The sequence below is a fragment of the Podarcis raffonei genome, chromosome 1 (assembly GCF_027172205.1).
Source record: "Podarcis raffonei isolate rPodRaf1 chromosome 1, rPodRaf1.pri, whole genome shotgun sequence".
In the NCBI taxonomy this organism is placed as follows: Eukaryota; Metazoa; Chordata; class Lepidosauria; order Squamata; family Lacertidae; genus Podarcis; species Podarcis raffonei.
The window spans coordinates 85,278,538-85,295,274 of record NC_070602.1 but is presented as its reverse complement, the minus strand read 5'-3'; the positions used below and the strand labels follow the sequence as shown (position 1 = coordinate 85,295,274).

Genomic DNA, 16,737 nt, shown 5'->3' with positions numbered 1-16,737 from the left:
CTGGTCACAGTTATATTCAGTTGTGGAGGAAAATTGCTTTGTGGCTGCTCAAAGCAGCTTTAATTTATTATATACATCCTGCCTTTTCTTGGTCTGCTAAATAAAATTTACATTGGTTGCTCCATCCACTTTTGCCTGTGGCCTCACCCACCACCCACATGTGCTCTCCCTTGAATAAAAAGTTGCCCAGTGTGGAGTGCACCCTTCCATCTTGAAAAGGATCCCCAGTCCAAGCATGGGTTGTTCTACCACCCCCGCATTTTATCATCACAACAACCCTGCCAGGTGAGATAGACTGAGGGGCTGCAGCTGGCTCAAGGTCACCCACTGAACTTTGTGACTGAGCCCAGAGTCCGAGCAGGGTCCCAGTCCCTCGAGGCCAGAGTCTTTCATCACCAGATCCACCCCATATTCGCAGCTGACCGCTGCTGCCATAGAAAGCAGGTTCTGGCCCTGGGCGTCAAGAGCCCGGGCGATCTCGAGCTGAGACTTTGCTGCGTCGGGGGTGGAGTGGCGCGAGGTGGGGTGGGATGGGGGGTCGCTCCGCTGCGCGCCACACCGGAGTTTTGGCCTGGGCAAGGGTATCATTAAGCAGGGACAATTTGTCCTCCTTTTAAACATAACGATCAAGCCCCGCGGCGGAGGATCAAACGCTGAACTGTGGTTCACCCCGGCGAGATCCGACGGGGAAGCGCCCAGCCAGCGGCCCTCCTCTCCCTCCCACCCCCGGTGGTCCTCCTCGGAGAGCGCCAAAGGCCCGCCCCCCGGCCCAGCTCGGCTGCGCCCGTTGCGCGCTGACCAGGACGCACGGCGCGCCGAGGGCACCGGCAGAGAGAAAAATGCGGGCGCCCCACCGCAGCTCTCTCTTTTTTATTATTGACCTACGGCGCGGGGGTGGAAAAATAGAAGACAACAGGAAGCTGTCAGCTCTCGTCCGTCCCCCACCCCCGGGAAGGCGGCGAGGGTAGAAAAATGCTGCCAAACTGCTACTGCTTTGGTGGGGGAAGCCGACAGCTCCCGCGGGGCCCTGCCTGAGCTTGTCCCCGGCGCAAACCTCGCCTGGGTCTGCAATTACCGCGCCCTCGGCCCCGCCTGCGCCCAGAAAGCGGCCCCCGAGAGCGGAGCGGGGCCTCTCTGGGGCCGAGGTGCTGGGGAAGCGAGCAAGCGGCAAGGGGGGCGGGTGTGGATCAGGGTGGTGGGCCAAGCCCTCCTCTCCCCCCCCCCCATCGAAGGTTCCCCCCTCCGGAGACTTTTCAGGGCACAAGTATAGAAAACACGCACGCGCGCATCTGCATGCTCACCGACGGGGCGCCCCGCAGAAAAGTCAAACTCTGCATCTGAAATGAAAGTTGTTGATTGTGTTGTTTTTAATGCCGCGGCGTCTGTAATAAGGGACTCCTGTGATGCTTTGTAAACAAGGGCTCCGTTTGAGCCAGGGGTCACTGGCACTTAGTCCCGGAAATTGCTCGGTAAGCCATTGCGGCGCAGTGGTAAGCGTTCCTGGGGAGGGTTTCAGTCCTTGGATCAGGGAAACTGGAGTTCGAATCCCTGATCAGCTCCCAACCTGACTGGGTGGTTGTGGGCCTGCCACTCTCTCTCATTCTAAGCTACCTTGTGGGGATAATAAGGACACCAGTGCGCTTAAATCTTTTTAGAAGGTTGTTTTTAAACTGTTTTCAGCTGCCGTTTATTATTGACCCTGGACTCTTTCTGGAGGAAGGGCAGAATAGATAAGTTTAATACTGTAAATAAATAGGATAAGACCAAAAGTCCATCTAGTCCTGGTGGGAGACTAGAAGCGGCATTAGCTACCCCTCCCAATTTGGAGTCATCTGCAAATTTGATGAGTATCCCCTCAATTCCTTCAATCAAGTCATTTATAAAGATGCTGAACAACAATGAGCCCAGGCACCCCATTTGTCACTTTTTTCCAGGATGACGAAGAACCATTAATTAATACTCTTTGGGTTTGGTCAGTCAACCAGCTACAAATCCACCTAAGAGTTACCTCTTTCAACCCACATTTTACCAGCTTCCTCATGAGAATATCATGGGGGACATTGTCACGAGCCTTACTGAAATCAAAATACACAATGTCCACAGCATTTCCCTGATCCACCAAGTTTGTAATTCCATCAAAAAAAGAAATCAGATTGGTCTGGCATGACTTATTTTTGAGAAACTCATGCTGGGTCTTAGAAATCATAGCTTCCTTTTCTAAATGCTCACAGACCAACTGTTGAATTATCTGTTCTAGGACCTTCCCTGGTATCGATGTCAAGCTCACAGGTTGGTAGTTACCTGATCTTCCTTTTTCCCCTTTTTGAAGAAGAGGAAAACATTTGCCCGCCTCTAGTCTGCAGAGACCTCACCTGTTCTCCAATAATTCTCAAAAATAATAGACAAAGTCTCTGAAATTAAATTCACAAGCTCCTTTAGTACCCTTGGTTGCAGCTCATCAGGCCCTGGAGATTTTAATTCATTTAAAGTAGCAAGATGTTCCCTTACTACCTCTTTTCATATCTTGGGCTGCAGCTCCTTCCTTACATAATTTATTCTGTTATCACCAGGTTGGGCATCACTTTACTTTTGAATGAAGGCAGAGGCAAAGTAGGTGTTGAATAGTTCCACCTTTTCTCTGTCACCTAATAGCATTCCTCTGTGGTCCCCACACAGAGGACCCACCACTTGCTTGCACTTCTTCTTACTTCAGACATAGCCAAATAAACATTCTTTATTATTTTTAACCTTTCTTGCAAGCCTGAGCTCATTCTGAGCTTTAGCCAGCCTGACTTTCCCCCTGCAACTGTTGGCTACTCATGTATATGCCTCCTTTGTAATTTCCCCTTTCTTCCATTTCTTATACATGCCCTTCTTAACTCTCAGCTCATCTGTAAGCTCCTTATGCAGCCACACCAGTTTCCTTAGATGCCTCCCACTTTTCTTTCTTGTTGGTATTGTCTGCATTTCGGCTTTCTAAAAGGAGAAACTCCCATCCTTCTTGGACTCCCTTCTCATTGAGTATTTCTGACCATGGAATCACACCCAGTAGCTCCTTCAGCTTTTTGAAATTGGCCTTCTTAAAGTCCAGAGTGTGTGTCCGATTATAATCAGTTTTCCCTTGCCTCTGTATCCTGAAACCCAGGAGAACATGATCATTTCCTCCCAAATTTCCAAGCACTTCCACTTCATCAATCAGTTCCTCCCTATTGGTGAGGACCGGGTCAAAGATAGATGATCCTCTTGTTGGTTCTTCCACCTTCTGGGAAATGAAATTGTCAGCGATGCAAAGGAGGAATTTGTCAGACTTTACACTCTTGGTGGAGTCTGAGTTCCAACAGATATCGGGGAAGTTGAAGTCCCCCATGATTACTACCTAGGATTATTTGCCTGGGAATAAACTCAACTCAATTAAATAGGCCTTGAGTTTATATGGTTAGGATTGTGCTGTAAAACTGTAATCCAAAAACACACTTATGAGTGAATTAAGTTTTATTGAACACAGCGGGACTTGTTTCTGAGTGAACTGGATGATGTTACATGACTTTCATGAGACAGTGCTGGCTTGGGCTGCATACACACAATACATTTAAACCACACACACAGCCAAAGATTCCTGGGAACTAGTTTGTTAGAGGTGCTGGGTATTGCAGCTTTTTGAAGGGTACACTAAAGTTCCTATAATTATTGGAGCTGCTCTTTAAATGCATGGTGTCTTTACATTATTTCCAGAGGTGTTGTTAAGGCGCGGGGGGACGGACAGCTGAGCTACCGGTCTTTTTTTGCCAGACCTTCAACACCTTCTCATCCTTTTAAAAACTTGATTTAAAAAAACCTCTTTGCTTAAAGGGAGGCTGGGTATGCTGTAAAACACAGTGCTGGTGAGCCCCAGACACTCACCATCCTATTTTGCCCAGAGGCACATGCAATAGCTGAATGGGGTGGGGAAGAAGGAGACATGTCACGTGTGGAGGTGCGGGGGGGGGGAGGAAGAGAGAGGTTATGTTAGATGTTGGACAAGAATTATCATTTTAATATGTACATAGGCAGCAGTTCTTAACAACAGATTGTGAGTGCAGTAGACGGCTCAATCCACATACAGTGCACTGTGTCCAAAAATAAATATTGTTGACACCCCTTGACAATATTGTTGACACCCCTTGACAATAAAAGCAACAGGATTTCCCCCCTTCTGAGTCAAACTGAATTTACATCTATGCATATTATGTGAAAAATTCTTTGGGCTTTTGCCCCAAGTCTTTTAAAGTAGGTAGCAACACTCTCAGTTACTTCTCTGATAAAATACATGCTGTTTCAGGGTTGGTTTTCAAAGGAGCATTTTGAGGGAATCTATCACATCATTAAGGGACGCGGGTGGCGCTGTGGGTCAAACCACAGAGCCTAGGGCTTGCCGATCAGAAGGTCAGCGGTTCGAATCCCTGCGATGGGGTGAGCTCCCATTGCTCAGTCCCTGCTCCTGCCAACCTAGCAGTTCGAAAGCATGTCAAAGTGCAAGGAGATAAATAGGTACCATTCTGGCAGGAAGGTAAACGGCGTTTCCGTGTGCTGCTCTGGTTCACCAGAAGCGGCTTAGTCATGCTGGCCACATGACCCGGAAGCTGTACGCTGGCTCCCTCAGCCAATAAAGCGAGATGAGCGCCGCAACCCCAGAGTCATCTGCGACTGAACCTGTTGCGGGGATTCGAACCGCTGACCTTCTAATCGGCAAGTCCTAGGCTCTGTGGTTTAACCCACAGCGCCACCCACGTCCCCTTTTGTAACTTAGATAATAGTTATAAACCTGCCTTCATTTTGCCACTGTAATTGCTGCTTCATGGCCTAGATTATATAAGTAAATACTGCTTTTATTTCTTCACAAACCAATGTGTATGTGATTGTTGCCTTTAAGGAGGAGAAAAATGGTGATACCAGGAATATCCAATCTGCTTTAAAGCATCCTGAATTATTGTTTCTAGAAGGTTAAATCAACCTTGTCTTAGCTTCCAAGTTTAAGCTGCAAAGAATGGTATTCTGCTGATATCACTAATGTGAGCAAAAAAAGATATAACAGTATATCCTCTCCTAGTGTCAAAATAAATTTCTACAAAGGCATGGCCCCACCAACATGTGCCTGTTCTCAGCCACCCCACCAGCCTGACTTCTTTCTTACAAACTGTCCAGGGCTGTGGGGGCACTGCCTGTCAGTTTCCTCCTCCTAAGTCTCAGGGTTGCCTTAGTAGAACCTGGAATGGAGGAGGATGGGGACAGAACTGGAATTAGTTGGCTCTGTGTCAGGGCTAGAGTCAGATGCAGGTCAGCAGAAAAAGCTATGCTTGTCATTGCTTCTGTCTCCACCAATCATTGGCTCTGACTCCACCTACTGTTGGCCTCCGTGCCTTGCACCTTACCTGTTCCAATGGGGAACAGTCATCACTGCCTTCTCTAGAGCTACAGTCCTATTCACAATTGTTGTTGTTGTTTAGTCGTTTAGTCGTGTCCGACTCTTCGTGACCCCATGAACCAGAGCACGCCAGGCACTTCTGTCCTCCACTGCCTCCCGCAGTTTGATCAAACTCATGCTGGTAGCTTCAAGAACACCATCCAACCATCTCATCCTCTGTCGTCCCCTTCTCCTTGTGCCCTCCATCTTCCCCAACATCAGGGTCTTTTCCAGGGAGTCTTCTCTTCTCATGAGGTGGCCAAAGTATTGGAGCCTCAGCTTCACGATCTGTCCTTCCAGTGAGCACTCAGGGCTGATTTCCTTCAGAATGGATAGGTTTGATCTTCTTGCAGTCCATGGGACTCTCAAGAGTCTCCTCCAGCACCATAATTCAAAAGCATCAATTCTTCGGCGATCAGCCTTCTTTATGGTCCAGCTCTCACTTCCATACATCACTACTGGGAAAACCATAGCTTTAACTTTACGGACCTTTGTTGGCAAGGTGATGTCTCTACTTTTTAAGATGCTGTCTAGGTTTGTCATTGCTTTTCTCCCAAGAAGCAGGCGTCTTTTAATTTCGTGACTGCTGTCACCATCTGCAGTGATCATGGAGCCCAAGAAAGTAAAATCTCTCACTGCCTCCATTTCTTCCCCTTCTATTTACCAGCAGGTGATGGGACCAGTGGCCATGATCTTTGTTTTTTTGATGTTGAGCTTCAGACCATATTTTGCGCTCTCTTCTTTCACCCTCAATAAAAGGTTCTTTATTTCCTCCTCACTTTCTGCCATCAAGGTTGTGTCATCTGCATATCTGAGGGTGTTGATATTTCTTCCGGCAATCTTAATTCCGGCTTCGGATTCATCCAGCCCAGCCTTTCGCATTATGAATTCTGCATATAAGTTAAATAAGCAGGGAGACATTATACAGCCTTGTCGTACTCCTTTCCCAATTTTGAACCAATCAGTTGTTCCATATCCAGTTCTAACTGTAGCTTCTTGTCCCACATAGAGATTTCTCAGGAGACAGATGAGGTGATCAGGCACTCCCATTTCTTTAAGAACTTGCCATAGTTTGCTGTGGTCAACACAGTCAAAGGCTTTTGCATAGTCAATGAAGCAGAAGTAGATGTCTTTCTGGAACTCTCTAGCTTTCTCCATAATCCAGCGCATGTTTGCAATTTGGTCTCTGGTTCCTCTGCCCCTTCGAAATCCAGCTTGCACTTCTGGGAGTTCTCGGTCCACATACTGCTTAAGCCTGCCTTGTAGAATTTTAAGCATAACCTTGCTAGCGTGTGGAATGAGTGTAATTGTGCGGTAGTTGGAGCATTCTTTGGCACTTCCCTTCTTTGGGATTGGGATGTAGACTGATCTTCTCCAATCCTCTGGCCACTGCTGAGTTTTCCAAACTTGCTGGCATATTGAGTGTAGCACCTTAACAGCATCATCTTTTAAAATTTTAAATAGTTCAGCTGGAATACCATCACTTCCACTGGCCTTGTTATCTGCAGTGCTTTCTAAGGCCCATTTGACTTCACTCTCCAGGATGTCTGGCTCAAGGTCAGCAATCACACTACCTGGGGTGTATGAGACATCCATATCTTTCTGGTATAATTCCTCTGTGTATTCTTGCCATCTCTTCTTGATGTCTTCTGCTTCTGTTAGGTCCTTACCACTTTTGTCCTTTATTATGGTAATTTTTGTACGAAATGTTCCTTTCATATTTCCGATTTTCTTGAACAGATCTCTGGTTCTTCCCATTCTGTTGTTTTCCTCTATTTCTTTGCATTGCTCGTTTAAGAAGGCCTTCTTGTCTCTCCTTGCTATTCTTTGGAAATCTGCATTCAATTTCCTGTATCTTTCACTATCTCCCTCACATTTTGCTTGCCTTCTCTCCCCCTCTATTTGTAAGGCCTCATTGGACAGCCACTTTGCTTTCTTGCATTTCTTTTTCATTGGGATGGTTTTAGTTGCCGCCTCCTGTATAATGTTGCGAGCCTCCACCCATAGTTCTTCAGGCACTCTGTCCAGCAAATCTAAATCCTTAAACCTGTTCCTCACTTCCACTGTGTATTCATAAGGGATTTGGTTTAGATTGTATCTTACCGGCCCAGTGGTTTTTCCTACTTTCTTCAGTTTAAGCTTGAATTTTGTTATAAGAAGCTGATGATCTGAGCCACAGTCAGCTCCAGGTCTTGTTTTTGCTGACTGTATAGAGCTTCTCCATCTTTGGCTGCAGAGAATATAATCAATCTGATTTCGATGTTGCCCATCTGGTGATGTCCACGTGTAGAGTCGTCTCTTATGTTGTTGGAAAAGCGTGTTTGTGATGACCAGCTTGTTCTCTTGACAGAACTCTATTAGCCTTTGCCTTGCTTTGTTTTGATTTCCAAGGCCAAACTTGCCAGTTGTTCCTTTTATCTCTTTATTCCCCACTTTAGCATTCCAATCCCCCATAATGAGAAGAACATCCTTCTTTGGTGTCACTTCTATAAGGTCTTGTAAGTCTTCATAGAATTGGTCAATTTCAGTTTCTTCAGCACCAGTAGTTGGTGCATAAACTTGGATTACTGTGATGTTAAAAGGTCTGCCTTGGATTCGTATCGAGATCATTCTATCATTTTTGAGATTGCATCCCAGTACAGCTTTCGCCACTCTTTTGTTGACTATGAGGGCCACTCCATTTCTTTTACGGGTTTCTTGCCCACAGTAGTAGATATGATAGTCATCCGAACTGAATTCACCCATTCCCGTCCATTTCAGTTCACTGATTCCCAGGATGTCAATATTTATTCTTGCCATCTCATTTTTGACCACATCCAACTTACCCAGATTCATGGTTCTTACATTCCAGGTTCCTATGCAATATTTTTCTTTACAGCATTGGACTTTCCTTTCGCTTCCATGCATATCCGCAACTGAGCGTCCTTTCGGCTTTGGCCCAGCCGCTTCATCAGCTCTGGATCTACTTGTACTTGTCCTCCGCTCTTCCCCAGTAGCATGTTGGACGCCTTCCGACCTGAGGGGCTCATCTTCCAGCGTCATAACTTTTATATGCCTGTTGTCTTTGTCCATAGAGTTTTCTTGGCAGGGATACTGGAGTGGCTTGCCGGTTCCTCCTCCAGGTGGATCACGTTTGGTCAAAACTCTCCACTATGACCTGTTCATCTTGGGTGCCCTGCTCGGCATAGTTCATAGCTTCTCTGAGTTATTCAAGCCCCTTCGCCACAACAAGGCAGTGATCCATGAAGGGGTATTCACAATTACACAGAAGTTAATACCAGTGAACTCAGCAGGATAAACTTCCAAGCAAGCCTGTCCATCGCTCTGCAGATCCAAAAATCTACATTTAAAAAAACAACATATGTGAATGAAATCCCCAGTATCTGGGCCCCTGTAGCTGGGGAGTTCTCTCCTGGGCTGTGTCAGACTATTCTGCAGTCCGTGGAAAAGGTCCCTGGCAGGATGCTTGCTTGCTTGCTCCCAGGATATCAACCCAGCAGTAGCAGCTCCTCTCCCACCTCAGTATAAACCTGAAGCTGGCCTAGTAGGGTGAATTACTCAGCTGTCAGTGTGCAGGAACTGAGAAAAGAATCTGCTGCCTCACTTCACCAAACATTCCTCTCAAGAGCTGAGTGGTCCAGGCTTTGCATGCAAATGGGTTTGTGTGCAAAATGCAAAAAACTATAGGGAGACTAAAGGGGGGGGATGGGCAGAGGAAGAAAAACATGACATACTAAAAAATGCATGCAGCTTTTGAGTTTTGTTTTTTCACAATGTGCTGTTATTATTATAAACATTATGCCCAGAGATCCCTGCTTGGCATTAGGAAGAAATAATAGTTCCACCCCAGAAAGATGAGGGATTCCTGGGCACTGACAAATCACCAGGAGGGCTTCATGCCTGCATGTTCTGAGAGTGTGATATATTTTCATTGGATGGGATTATGTAATTAAGAACTGGGAACACCATCAAAGAGGCAGAGCTAAGGTTACATGTTGCAAACTTCACTGTGGTATTTGTTCCCTTGAGTGCTACCTTAATAAAGTGTGTGTGTGTGTTCACTTTACACTGCATACAATTAAGGAAGGGGGGAACCAAATGCAACGTGAGTTGGGCAGTGAAAACAAACAAAACCTTTTGGTGTGCAGCCTCTGAAGTAAAAACAACTGCCCTTTAACTTGGAAAAGAAGCAACCAAAGGGTATTTTTGACGTGTTGTGTGACTGGGCTCTTTCTCTCCTGAGAGACAGAAAGAGAAATCACTGAATTACCCACCTCCACATAATTATACAATTGGGATGGGGAAGCTCCCTGATGTCCCACATTTAATTTTTATTTCCTGCAGTGTGTATCTGAATTGTGGAACTCTCTAGCTTGTGGACATGACACTGATGACTAATAGAATAACAAACACAAGATGGGACAAATCAATGAAAGATAGAAATATCAATAGCTCTTAATTAAGGGTCTCTGCTCATGTTATTGCTTACACTTCGAGACAGCTGCAAGTAATTCCAGCAATGAAAACTGAACTATTGCAAGAACTTATATGCCCATGTCTGTTGTCAAGTCATAGAAGAGGAGGCTGAGAATCTTGGCAGCAATCTGACATTCCTTAAAACAGGGGTGGCTAACCTCCAAATTGGGGGCCTGATTGGCCCACCCACCCCCAAGCAAATTTTCTTACCCTTTCCAATGCCACTGATCTTAGCAGGGTATGTGTGCATGCGATAATGTGGGTGACTGTGCCCACACACCACTGGCATTCAGCATCAAGAGGGTTGGCCAAGGGTGAATGCCGCCCTCAGGCCAAAAAAGCTTAGCCACCCATCTTATAAGAACATAAAAGGAGCACACAACAGTGGTAGGCCTTGGGGTCTCAAATTTCAGTGGCGCCCTGTGTGACACCAACATTCCGTGTGTGTGTGTGTGTGTGTCCCCCGCCTCTCACCTTCCATTCTACACCATAATTGTGGCACCCCAGAGGTTCCCCCAAGGCTCTGTGCCCAGTGAATCAAACTGGTTTTACTTCCCTAATTCTGCCTCTGCACACAAGCAGGACAGGAAGGCAAAAGCCCTTTCCTGTTGTTGCTGCCAAGCAGCTGGTATTGAGAGCAATGCTGCCCCTGAAACTTGGAGGCTCGGGCTGCTTATGGCTATTAGCCATTGCCAAATGGGTACACTGGAAGCTAGTCCCTGAGGGCAAATGAGGCACCGCCTCACTAACCTCAATCTGCCCTCCTGCAGATTGGCGGGCGCTTTCTTAAAATCAGTCCAGGGAGTGGCACTGCCTGTCACCCTCCTCCCAAGTCTCAGTGTTGCCCTTGTAAAATAGGTAAAAAGTAAGGGTAAAGGACCCCTGGACGGTTAAGTCCAGTCAAAGGCGACTGGGGGTTGCGGCACTCATCTTGTTTTCAGGCCAAAGGAGCCAGCTTTCTGGGTCATATGGCCAGCATGACTAAACCACTTCTGGTGCAAAGGAACACCGTGATGGAAACCAGAGTGCATGGAAACACCGTTTACCTTCCCACCGCAGCAGTACCTATTTATCTACTTGCACTGGCATGCTTTCAAACTGCTAGGTTGGCAGGAGCTGGGACAGAGCAATGGGGATTTGAACCACCAACCTTCCGATCAGCAAGCCCAAGAGGCTCAGTGGTTTAGACCACAGCGCCACCCGCGTCCCTTCCTTGTAAAATACAGCAGGGAGAATGGGGACAAAACCAAAATGAGTTGGTTCAGCCTATCATTGGCTCTGTCTCTATTACTGCTCTCCCTGCTTTCCGCCATACCACTTGGCTATGCCCATGCTCTGGGAGATACTCATATCTTTCTCATCCTCACTAGCAGGGCTTTTTTTTTAGCTGGAACTCACTGGAACTCAGTTCTGGCACATCTTGGGTGGCTACAATGCCATTCTAAGAGAACAAGGGAGATGTTCATGGTGTGTTCCAGCACTTTCCCCCCTAGAAAAATAGCACTTTTCACTAGTGATATTTATTTTGCTGTGAGGTGTTTCACACATGAGCTATCACACACACCTGATAGTGTGGTTTTCCCACACAGAAAGGAATGCCCACATAGGAAGTCATCCTATATGACTTGACCTCAGGCAAGCTCTGGGATGGTCAAGGTACATAAACATATGGTGTCCCTAGACCTCAGGCTGCAGAAAGTTAGGAATGAACATGATATTATTAACATCCTTTTTTATTTATTTATTTATTTATTTATTTTGCTTTCATGACTTTTCTCTATACTAGCATTCAATACTATCTACTGTGGGTTGGTCCTAAGCACTTTTGACACCTTAGAGAACTATTAAGATTGCTGTGCGCACATAGGCCCTGGGATCTTCAGATGAAGGGTATATAAATTTATTCAACAACAACAACAGGCTCCAGAACCTATTTAACAGCTGCATTCAGCAAGGAATTTCTTGCATCACTGCATTCCCAGTGGCACCAAAAAAAAAAGGTGCATGTTGAATTTCTGCTGATTATGCAGCTGTTAAAGGCAGAGACAATTCATATGAGGGGAAATGATGCCAACTCTACTGGCCAATGGTTTTGACTGATTTCCACAATAGTGCAACTCATTGGTCATAATAAAATAAAATGGCCAAACAGTTACAAAACATAAAATCTCTGAGCAATAAATAAATAAAAATGCAAGAAGTTCCAGGATCATGAAAGGCTTGTTAGAAAGATTTTTTACTGGTTGCCTAAAATTGTCAACAGATTGGACCTGATGAATCTCCCTTGGGAGGGATTTCTCTAACAGTGTGACTGCTGCCTATCACAAATAGTTTGCCTGTCTGTCCTGCCTTTCCTGTATATGGTCCAGCCTTGCTCCTTCTCCAGACTGGATCCTGCCAAGGCTTACTTTCCTGGTGCTAGTCCTGATCCTGTAAACGCTATTCAAATCCAAGCTAGTCCTTGGCATCCAATGGTAAGGCTATTCAAGCTAGTCTTGAAGTAACAAAAAATGTCAGAACCATGAACTGAACTCAAGCAGATCTGATCTTATCTTTCGATCTCAATGAACTCTGTCTGACTTTGAATAATTGCATAGTTCTCAGTCATTAATATGTAACTTGGGGATGAATACTTTGCCATTAGTGGTAACATTTACAGTGCAACTGTTATTAGAGGTGCCTAAAATAGCCATTACAATGTCACAATTTGTTTAAGTCATTTGATACACTTCCCAGAGGGTTAGGTCTGCTGCAGCAAACACAATCAAGGTGCCAAAGCCTCTGTTTTTGTGTTTGCTTTGCTTTGTGAGTTTCATGCACAGATGGGAGGCAACAGTGTGTTTGCATTTGTGTGATGTGGTCCATTCCAACTTCATTCTGAGTCATTAAAATTAATAATGGGAGTATGCTGGGTTGGCCAGGTGCAAAGGAGGACAGGACTTGTGCACCTTTAATAGAAGCAACAGCTGTCCTGTCTTCCACAGGACTATTAAAGATGCAGGAGCCCTGAGCTCTCTAACATCTGACTAAAGCATGGAAAATCTTGGCTTGCAAATCACAGAAACAAAGAAAATGACATATTGGGCTTTGGTAGCCAACACTACTGGATAGACACTCACTGAATATGAAATGACAATATTTTTGCATAAAGATTACTTTCTTGAAAAAATAATATCATAAAAAGATTCCTGAGAGGCAGGTTGCTCAATTTTAACACTTCACCCACAATACGCGATATACATAATGAATGAATGCTGATGATATCCAACATCTAAAATAAAAATGGAGTTGGTACAGTTTATACTCCAGCTTTATGTCTTAAGCTCACACACCCAAAATTTGTGAGATACAGGCAGAAGTTCAACAGCATAATCTTTTCCTGTCATGGAGAGGCAGTGAAAAGAAAAGCTTCATTTACAGGCATTGTTACTGTTAAATGAGAAGCATCAAAGCTTGCCATAAAACAAGAAAAGAGCAGCCGCCTGACACTTGCACAGTATCATACTCATTGAGACACTTCCTGAACATTATTGACCAAGGAACTCCTCTGTCCCCAGTGGGGAATCCTTTCCTGTTCAGCATCATCATGTCCTGGCTGATGTCTGCCTTAGTGAGTCACACCATTGTTCTGTCTAGATCAGTATTGTCTACACTGACTGGCAGCAGCTCTCCAGGGTTTCAGAAAGGGAGGCTTTCCTAGAATCACCTGGAGCTGTCAGGGATTGAGCATGGGACCTCCCGCATGCAAAACAGGTGCCCTGCCACTGAACCACAGCCCTTCCCTTGTATTTAAGCCCTTGCCTGGTAGCCATAGGCAATGATGAATCGCATGCAGCTGAGTGCATGGAATTCCATGCAGGTGAGTGAATGGGCTGTTGCAGAAGCGACAGTCCTCCATCCTTCCTCTGCACCCAACGTAGAAGCTAAGGCAGCTGCCAGAGGAGACTGGCTGGTATACATTTTTGCAACCCTGGTAGCAAACTGTGCAGGTCACTCAATCGTCACTGCACTCTTCAAAGACACAGCTTAAGAAGCAGAGAGATAGGTCATTCTTTTGCTTGTTTTGGATGAAAGCTGGTTGTATGGTGGGATGGAATGCATCAAAATGCAGTATTTTATAAGAAGCAACAGGATATATATGGATTGTGGCTAACATCATCTATACACTGCTTCCTAGGCCATTAGTGGGAGTGCACTAGATGCAGAATGAATGGGTATGTGTACACAGCCACACTGTGAAGGAGCCATATATCCAGGATAAATGATAAATATGTGAAGCATAAGAACCATTGTTCTGATGTGCCAATTGGTGACAGAAAACATCTAATACTTCTATGGGAAGATCAATATACAAGATTACAGATGGTAGATACAGGCAAACCTGTTGTGGGGGGTACCAGCATCACCCCAGAGGGGCCATTAATACAAGGAGTGTATCAGACTCAGATTATTCTGTTAGCAATCCTCTCTCTGCAAAACTAAGGATCTATCTGACATTGGTCCTACTGGTACAGATGAGTCTCCAAGGCAGTCCCACTTCTTTCTGAAGTGGCAGTGTGTTTGACCCAGTCCATGCACCTGCCAGGAGTGGTTATTTCTGCCTAAAATATTATAAATTAAGATCTTGGTCACAAATATATGTGAATGCTCCTTATGAAAAACAGTGTTTGCAACAAATGTATAAGCATTTTCACGATTTGTGTGTAACAGAAAGAAAAATGAGCATTTATTATGAGAAAGATGGCTGGACAAATGCAGACAAACAGGAAGCATGTTACTCAAGATCCCCCAGAGAGTCGCTGACAGATCTGGGAACCAAACCCAGATCTTTCACCAGCATCCCGGCCTTAGCCACAGGTTTTCCTCCTCCCACAGCTTTGCAGTGGAAAGATGGTAAATAAATACACACAGAGCCACAAAAGCATTTGTGATTCTCTTAGAAGTGGGCAGTCTATGGCTCCACAGCAAAGCCCATAGGTGGAACAGGCAAAGTGACAAAGGGATTTGGGGCTAAAGGAATTATTATAACCACACAACTGGACTCCAGCACCCCCAGGGCAGAGAGTCTTGACTCCACTGCTTTGGGTTAAAGAATTTCCTGGACGTCACTCATGTGCTTGACTCATCTCTGCCTTTGCAACTGAGTAATTAACCAGCCCAAATGCTACACTGATAAAACCTCAATCCCACGGTCCTGCATCTAAAGTTGGGGGGCAGATCATACACAGAGATGTATTAGTCTAAGATGAGCTCTGAGTTTTCAGCATCTTGGTACAAATTCAAAGGCATTTGATGGCGTTCCTTACAGCTCCACCATCTTAAATTTAAGGGAGAACCTTGGGGCATTTCTGAGAGTTACCTTAAACTTTGTAAAGTAGCAATTGATAGTCGTTCTAGCATCAATGTCTGAAATGGCTCCTTCTCCATGACAAAATGTTTGACTGCAAGTTCTGCCAGGTCCCTTTCTTAACAAGATGTCCCACAGAAATATATTTGAGTAAGATGAGAATCTAAGGTCAAGGAGCAACATGAGGCATACTAAGAAGTAAGCCTCACAGAGTTCAACGGTATTCCTGTAAGCGAAGACAGGATTGCCACATTAGCATCTCTGGGTTTCCCCCTAAGGTAAGAAGCTAGGCTCTCTGTCTGTGGGAGACAAGGGTAGCCTTTAGAAGAGATGGTCATGTCGCCATGATTCCCACTCCCGAATCTGGTGCTGTCATCTGCTGTATCTTATTCCATTACCATGATGCAACCAGGCCAAACTACCCTCCGTCATACCTCATCCTGCCTTCTCCACCTGTGTAATAGGTATCCATGTGGCTCCACATTTTTTGCTGATCAATAATCAGTAGGTCAACTGGGTAGGTGCAATAGATACATAGATATGCAAGCCAGTGATATGCTCATATGCTGTGATTCAAATAGCCCAGCTCTCCTTTTTACCCTCCCTGCTCCCTGCTCCAAAGCCCATCACACAAGATAAGCTCTCACACAAACACACACCTCTGTGTGTGCATGCGCTGTCCCAAGACATTTTGCTACTTGTGGTGAAGCACAAGATGCCCACTGAACTTACGTCAGCACTGACAATGGGATGGCATCTTAAACCACACCTGAGGGCAGGAGGCTGCCTCAGGAAATTGCTTGTTGCACAGCCCACCCAGCTTTGTTTTCCAACAGAGAATAATGCACAGGGGGGAGTGCGGTCACTGTCCCCACACCCCACACCCCAGCATCAGAGGCTATGTCCATGCTATACCTTTAAGTCACATTCTTTCCCTCAAATAATCCCAGGCACTGTAGTTTCTTAAGGGTTGCTGGGAATTGTAACTCTGGGGAGATTAAACTACAGTGCCCAGAATTATTTGAAGCAAAGGATGTGGCAGAAATATGTATTAAAAGTATAGTGTTTATACAGCTCAAGGCAGCTGCCTCGCTCTGCCTAATGGTGTGGCCTGCACACTCTTTCTCTCATCTTCTGTCTCAGCAAGTTTAGGCCTTTGGAAACACAGTCCTGAAATGCCACAAAGCGAGCTAGCAACTCCAAGATTCTGTTAAGTATTTAGTGTAAAGTTGGGTTGACAAAAGACTTTATATTTTAGCTTGTTCTAGGAGGTCTGATTTTATCTTCTTTTTATGCAAAGGCTTGTAAAAATTTTGTCTTCCTGAAGCTAACAGAGAAGCAATCCTTGTACAAGGACAGGGTGGCAGTGGGAATAGTTTACAAGTCCTGAAATAAATACAGAGAGGTTTTTCTTTTTACGAAGAATCCAGAATTGTTTTGGAAAGAAGCCTCAGGGGTGGTTTTGCTCATTTGC

General features: G+C 45.3%; 1 protein-coding gene across 3 annotated transcripts in view; it reads right to left on the bottom strand.

Moving 5' to 3' along the window:
- The window catches only part of WNT6 (Wnt family member 6), a 49,058-nt gene that overhangs the window by 16,764 nt on the left and 15,557 nt on the right, over positions 1-16,737 (bottom strand). The gene's annotated exons all lie outside the window — the stretch shown is intronic.